Source organism: Cucumis melo, chromosome 9, assembly GCF_025177605.1.
Source record: "Cucumis melo cultivar AY chromosome 9, USDA_Cmelo_AY_1.0, whole genome shotgun sequence".
NCBI classification, from domain to species: Eukaryota; Viridiplantae; Streptophyta; class Magnoliopsida; order Cucurbitales; family Cucurbitaceae; genus Cucumis; species Cucumis melo.
Window position 1 is genome coordinate 16,547,734 of NC_066865.1, and position 8,274 is coordinate 16,556,007.

Consider the following 8,274-nt stretch of genomic DNA (forward strand, 5'->3'; position numbering starts at 1 on the left):
AAAGACCAGACAACAAGGGGAAGAAGGACTAGGTGTTAAGAAAGAGGAAAGGGTAAAGAAAGTTAGACATTGTGAGTGATATTTTCTAAAGAAAAGGACTAAGTTTTACAAAGCTTTCTTTCCAAAGTTGTGATGCAGCTTTCTTTCCAAAAGTGTGATGCTTGTGTACGAGTAAACCATTAGCTTTATTACTATCATGAGCTAACTATTATGTGCATATAAGAATGGAGGTTGCCTTGTGTTGAGTTGCCTTGCGTTGAACGGTCCATGTTCAAGTCTATCACACCTAAGCAATTGGTATTAAATGAAGGTCTGTAGTGATACTGATGGTGAAAAAAGTCATCACAGTAGCTAACACATTGAGGAAGTTCAATGTTCAGGCGAAGAGGAAGATGTAGAGATTAACGTGTGCTTAATGTTTTGGCACGAGATGAGGCATTGTAAAACGTTCTTGTAAAATGAGTTTATGCATGATCTTTTATTCCCAAATGTTTTTAAAAAATTTTCACTCATTAACCATATGGCTTAAGGTTTAAGTTTTCCCTTCTTTAGATAAGCGAGGCGTTGAGATCGCGTGGTGAAGATTAAGGAAAGCTATCGAGCCATGAGGTGTTAAACCACATGTTAAGAGTTGTGCCAGGCATTGGGAGCCTGAAGTTTTAGATTTAGTATTTGTTTAAGTATAAGCTTGTTTTTGTATTATGTTCTTTTTAAGGACCGAATAAAAGTTGTTAAGTTTCCTTAAGTTTAAGTGTTATCGAAGTTTATCACCTTGCTTGCTCTTAAGGTGTTAAGGTCCAAGTTAAGGTTTAAGTTTTAAGACTTGGGTGTTCTGGCGTCTTTTTTAGAGGGAAATTGGAGCCACCCAAGTCACGTCCGCATCCGTAACACGAGAACTTGGCGTTGCGGGTAGGGTGATAACTAAAATACGTATAACTTGGTTACAAATATCCCCCTTCGCTTAACTAGTCTATATGTGCTATGTGACAAGACTGGTCGGTATCACTAACAATAAAATGCTGTGCGACAAGACTGATGGGTGGCACAGTAGGCGATCATGGATATTCTTCGCTACCTAAAAGGGGGAGGGGGGAAGAAAAGAAAACATTTGAAAAATTAGACGAAATGTCTAGTGAGTAAGGATTTCTTCAACACATTTTATTTCAGTAGTAAGTTCTTGCAAACACAAGGGATAAATCATAAAACTGAAATTCATTTCACAAGTATAACGCAAACCATTTCATAAGTCATAAGGTATAAAATCACAATGTTTCACAAATGTACCTATCAACTTAATTGAGATGTCCTTCATATATTCTCATCGACAAGTTATGGCCATGTGGAGTATTCTTAATGCATTCAATGAACATCATCAATTCTATATATGCATAACCCGTCTTCCAATGACAGATCACAAAGCAAGCAAATGTCATCTTATACCATATCACAAAGCAAGTATAAGGCATCTTACATTAGATCATAAAACAAGTGTAAGGTTCATTGCATAGGGTACCAAAACGTTTCAGAAAGCATAATTCATGATCCATTTTCAAAACATACATATTTATAAATTGATTGGTAATATTAAATAAATATCAATACTTAAGAATTCAATTATGAGTTGAAAGTCATTTTGGTTTTCAAAACATTTTAAAACCACTCACAGTTAAGATAAGGTCCTTCTAGCCTAAGCACTTAGTTGAACTCCTAATCAACCTTGAATATGAGACTAATAAGAGGAAACCATTTTAACACCTAGCACTTAACACCTAGCAGTTCATCTAACTCTTACTTAGCTCAAAGTTTAGATTAAGCTCTAAAACATGCTCGGAACTCTCCTATTTATACACTAATTCTGTGAGGAATTCCATATCAAAATGATTACCTTTGTTTGGCGATAAGCTTCAATAAATCACGTACTGCCACATAGCTCTCATATCCAAATTCTAATTATCATTGCACGACTGTGTCAGAATACCAACTTACTAAGCACCGCCCTTCAGATGTAAGGTGACATCAAGTACTTCTTTCCTAAGAAATATCTTTTTCTCAACGCTTGTTCTAAATGCATCATGCATCAAATCATGAGAAACACTTCCAGTTAGACAACTCTTACTATAACCAACTCAATGCGTAGTTTTGGAGACGATTCAAGGTCTTACAGAGATAAATCACGAGGATCATCTATGAAAGACGTTAGAAACTCTAAGATCGAATAAATTATATGTAAAGTTTTCAAATTCTGAGCTATGGTTGAAACAAGTGACCTTTCTTGGCCATGTGGTGTCTAGGGATGGAGTTTCCATAGACTCAACGAAAGATAGCTATTGCTAGTGCATCTCAACGTACAACAGTAAGTGAGGTGCGTAACTTTCAAGATCTAGTAGACTATTACTATCAATTTGTGGAAGACTTCTCTCGCATAGACACTTGCTTGACTTAGTTGACGAGGAAGGGAACTTCTTTTGATTGGAGCAAGGCTTGTGTAGGAAGTTTTCAAACCCTTAAGTAAAAGCTTTTTATTGCACTAGGTCTTATTGTACCAGATGGTTCATGGAGCTTTGCGATTTACAATGATATCTCTAAGAAAGGTTTGGGTTGTATGTTGATACATCATGATTAGTCGGTTGCTTATGTTTCCCGCCAACTAAAGAACCATGAACAAAACTATCCTACACATGATCTTAAGTTAGTAGCAATGGTTTTTGCACTAAAGATTTGGAGGCACTACTTATATGAAGAAAAGATACAAAACTTTCACAAACCACTACAGCTTAAAGTACTTCTGCACTTAGAATGAGTTAAATATGAGACATCACATATGGCTAAAGTTAGGAAAAGACTATAACTATGAGAGTTTTTATCATCTAGGTAAGGTAAATGGGGTAGCTGATGTTTTACATAGAAAGGTAGCTCATTCGACATCTCTTATGTCACTTCGTCACCCGCAACGCCACCTTTTCACATTATGGATGCGGGCGTGATCTGGACGGCTCTAATGTCCCTCTAAAAAAGACTCAAAACACCCGGATTTTAAAACTTAAACTTAATCTGGACTTTAACACCCTAAGAGCAAGCAAGGCGATAAATTTTGATAACACTTAAACTTTAGGAAACTTAACAACTTTTATTTAATCCTTAAACAGAACCTAATACAAATATAAGCTTATACTTTACTATATCTAAAACTTCAGGCTCTCAACGCCTGACACAGCTCTTATCACCTACTTTAACACCTCATCGCCTGACACCTCACTTTAATCTTCATAGTGCGGTCTAAACGTCTCGCTTACCTATGGAAGGGGAAACTTAAACCTTAAGCCAAATGCTTAGTGAGTGAAAATTTTAGGAAAACCTTTGAGGAACACAAGATCATGCATAAACTCATTTTATAAGAACGTTTCATCGTGCCTCATCTCGAGCCAAAACATTAAGCACATATTAGTCTTTACGTATTCCTCTTTGCCTGAACATCAAGCTTCCTCAATGGGTACACTACTATGATGACTTATTTCATCATTCGTATCACCGCATACCCTCGTTCAACACCAGTTTCTTAGGTGATAGACTTGAACACAGACCACTCAATGCATTCAGTCATCCTTCTGCCAAGCGAACCACTCAACGCAAGACAACCTCTACTCTTATGTGTACATAATAGCTAGCTAATGTTAAGAATAAAGCTAATGACTTACTCACATACAAGCATCACAAGGAAAGTATACTTTAACTCGTAATTAAAATTTCAATAGTCAAGCATTTTTTAGTAAACATAAATCACAATACAAAATGCATTATACTTTCCATAACATTAACATTAACATGACACAAGTTCTTTACTCTTTCCTCTTTCTTAATGCCTAATCCTTCTTTTCTCTTATCGTCTAGTGTTTCTTTTCTTCCTTCTTGTTAATACCTAACCTCAAGAACTTTTCTTCTCGCATGATACACTTTCGTTAGAGCTTTAGTACTTAGAGCTTCCTTAACACTTCCTTTGAAACCTCAAGTCCTATTTATATAAGTCCTCAATTGGACTAGCCATCGCTAAGCTTATCTTAGCTTGTCAGCTCCTTCTTATTGCTTTACATGTGTAGGTTTAACATCTTCTTTAACCATGCTTAACTTTAACTCAACACGTAAGATGCTGGCTAATCTGGATTAGTAGCTTGACTTAAAATTCCGAACTTTCTTTCCTCGCCTAACCTAAAATACAAACTCTCTTCGCATTTAGCTAACCGAAACGACTACTCTTTCTCGTGTTGCTTAGCTAGGATGCATAGCTATTCCTCACATCTCTGGTCAAAACACATATCCAAAACGCATTCCCCTTATACTTAGCCATTTTCACTCTCTTTACCATAGAACACAACATACTTAACCTAGCTTCCTTCTCTTCAACCCTTCTATCAAAATGCGGGCTTCACATCTTATTATCAAACAGACTCAGTTGCACTATGATTTTGAATAAATAGAAATTGCAGCAACAATAGGGGAAGTCACTTCACAGTTGGCACAGTTGACAATACAACCAACCTTGAGACAAAGGATTATTGATGTTCAGTGGAATGATCCATATTTCGTAAACAAATGTCCCCTAGCAGAGGAAGGACAAGTTGATGGATTCTTAGTATCCTCTGAAAATGGTCTTCTTTATAAGAGATGATTATGTGTACGAACAGACGTGATGTTAAGAAAGGTTTCATAACAAAAGCTTATAGTTCTCCATTCTCGATGCATCCTGGCAAAACCGAGATGTGCTAAGAATTGAAACGAGTTTACTGGTGGCATATTTTGTCAGTAAAAACTTGGTGTGTCAGCAAGTGAAAGCATCAAGACAAAAGTCAGTAGATTTGTTACAGGCTTTGAGTGTACGAGAATGTATTGATAGATTTTACTATCGATTTCCCATAGACAATAAAGGGTCACACACTGATATGGGTTTTTATGGGCAGACTCACTAAGTTAGCACATTCCATTCTAGCGAGATCTACTTATGTAGGGAACCAATGGGCTCAGTTGTACATGAAGAAAATGGTCAAATTACATGAAGTTTTTTTTTCTACCAATCGTATCCGATAGATATTTTTGTTTCACCTCCATTTTTAGAAAAGCTTCCAAGTACCATTAAGCAAATGTTAGATTTTACTAAAGCTTTTAACCCATAGACGGATGGTTAAACTAAACATTTGAACCAAACGTTGGAGGATATGTTACATGCTTGTGTATTGGAGTTTTCAGGGAGTTAGGGTTCTCACTTGCACTTGATAGAGTTCACTTATGATAATACTTATAAGGATACGAAGCCTAGTATCATAAAAGTTGCAGGTTCTCTATGTGTTCGCGTGAGGTTGGTGAATAGAAATTGATAAGTTCTGAGTTAGTTTAGTTTACGAATAAGGCAATATAGAGAATTTGGGCATGGATGCAAACAACTAAGAGTAGATAGAAAAGTTATCCTTATGTTAGGCGAAAAGATTTAGGGTGCGTTTGGGGGAGGGAAAGAGTAATGGAGGAAAAGGATTATGATAATCCTAGTGTTATGATAATATGTGTTTGGGAGAAAGGTTATTATTGGTAGTGTTATGGTAATATGTGTTTGGAGGAAAGAATATGAAACGTAGTGTTATAATAGTATGTGTTTCGATGAGGGATTATGATAGTAGTGTTATAATAATATGTGTTTGAGGGAAGGATTATGATTGTAGTAATTTAAAAAATAATAATAGAATTTAGATTAGGTTATTTGGGTAGGGTAATGTAGGGTTGTAAAAAAGTAAAAGAGAGGATAAGATAGGGTTATTTAGGGATTAAGATAACCATAATCCCCATTTATCATAATCCTTGGGCCAAACTATGTTTGGCCCAATTTTCTAATCCTTTTCCTTCTAAAACCCCACCCCAAACATACCGTTAAAGTTTGAGGTAGAAGATAATGTGTTCTTGAAAGTGTCACATATGAAAGGTGTTTTGAGGTTTGAAAGGAAAGGTAAGTTGAGTCCCTATTTTATTAAGCCATTTGAGATTCTTGAGCAAATTGGCCCTGTGGCTTATTGTTTAGGCTTGTCACAGTCTCTCTTTACAGTTCATGATGCTTTTCATGTCTTGATGTTAAGGAAGTATGTACCTAAACCATCACATAATGTTGGCCATGAATCATTGCAATTGAATGAGAATTTAAGCTATGAGGAGAAGTCTATTCAAATTATGGCAAGGGAAGTGAAAGTGTTGCGTAATAGGGAGATTTTTTTAGTAAAGGTCTTGTATCGAAATCATTAGATCGAAAAGAAAATTGGGAACTAGAAGATGAGATTATAGCATAGTATCCATAGCTTTTCTAGGACTAGAACTTCCAAGGACGAAAGTTTCTTAAAGGGGGAAGAACATGAAATCCCAAAATTTGTTAGGTAATTTTATTAAATTATCTTAAAACTATTTGGAATTTATTTTGGATTTAAAGGTTGAATTGAATTATTGTTGGAGATAATTTAATTTAAAATTTTAGTGGATTTAATTTTAGGGGGATTTGAAAGAAATGAGTTTATAAAAGAAATAAGATTTTAAATAGATAAATATATATATAGAAAAAATATTTTAAATATATATAAGTTTGTTTTTTTCTCTTCTTTTTCTTCTTCGTGAAGTCAAGTACCATCAACCATCAACCACCAACCTTGCTTGTCATTGAATTCACTCGTGCCACCACAAGCCACGTTGCCGCTTGACTGAATGCATTCCCGGTGTCGTGCAACTTGATACCACTGAACCCAGATTAGCCGTCTGCATTCCTCAGATCAATCATTGCAGCTCCCCAAATTTGGGGTTAGGGAAGTTTTGGTTTTTCTTGTGTTTTCTTGATGGATTTTTAATAGCCATTGTAGATTGGGTTAAAATTCTTGTTTCTCTTGGCTTTTAAGGTTGATTGAGAGTTTTCCAAATTTAGCTATTGCCCAACACTTCATAGGTTGTTGGTTGGAAGATTTTTTGTTTAATCGGTAGAAATTAAGTTGTTAATGTTTGGGTCATGTTCATGCTTAGGTTTTAGTGCTTAATGGAGCTTTATTACCTTTATTCCATAGTGAGATGTTAGTTATCAATTTGAAGAAAGTGACTTATTACCGGATTCCTCAAACCTAATGAATGATAAGATGTGTATTCACTGAATTATGACGTTGAGGTAGACTGATTTGTTATTATTTACTAAGACAATTACTTGATTGGATTGTGAAAGTACCATGGATTGTGAAAGTACCATGGAAAATTCATGGTTTTCATTATTAATGTGATGATATGTTCGTGGCTTGATATGGAATTTGCATGTTGTGTATTGGACTGATGGGGTCTACTAACTTTTGCTATCGAGATGAGTACATCTTATTATATGTTATGGTGTCTCTATGGGGGTCCCCACCTATGATTATTTTTTACTATTAGGATTGATATGTGTACCTTTAGGTTCAGACTAATATGTGTTTCTAAAGGATCACTAAGACTGTTGTAATATATTATGTACATTGATGCTCTGATAGGAAGGTTGACATATTCACCTAAATGGGCAGGCCTAGTAGTGGGTCATTTATTGAGTATTTATAGTACTAATCTTTTTCAATGTTTCATTTTTCAGGCAAAGGTTGTAAAGGCAAGCTGACGAGTGACAAGAAGTACATGTGACCATGTCATTTGAGATTAGATTGTCACTTCCGCTAATCTTTTATTTTTAAATCACTTTGATTGTTTTGAACACTTGTTGGATAAGAAGCTTCATGATTTAAACATTTAGTTTCTTTTATGGTTTTAAATAGAGGACTCTAAGTTATAATTTTATCATTTGTGTATTCACTAGTTTTATTCATTTATTTACTTAGTTTTAAGTGACGCTTGCAAAAATGGCAAAAAAAATTTATAATAAGAAGACCCATGCCACTACTATTGAACAAGAAACCTTGGCCAATTAAATCGCGTCATGTCCACAGTAATATTATGATGATTATAATTTGATTGCATTTAGATAGTTAAATTTTCTCACATTCAACCAAGTTCAAGTCCCTAATGAAAAATTGGACCAAAGAAATAATGAGTCCGAACCTGCCAAACAAGTGGGCCCAAGTTCGAGCCACCGACACATTGGCGCAAGCCCAAGCCAAACAAGCAAATGGGTCCAAGCCCAAGCTCAACAATCAAATGGGCCCAAGCCCAAGTCCAGCGGTCAGATGAGCCCAAGCCCAAACCCACCTAAAGCCCATTGAAATTCTCTATAAATAGATACCTTCCCATTCA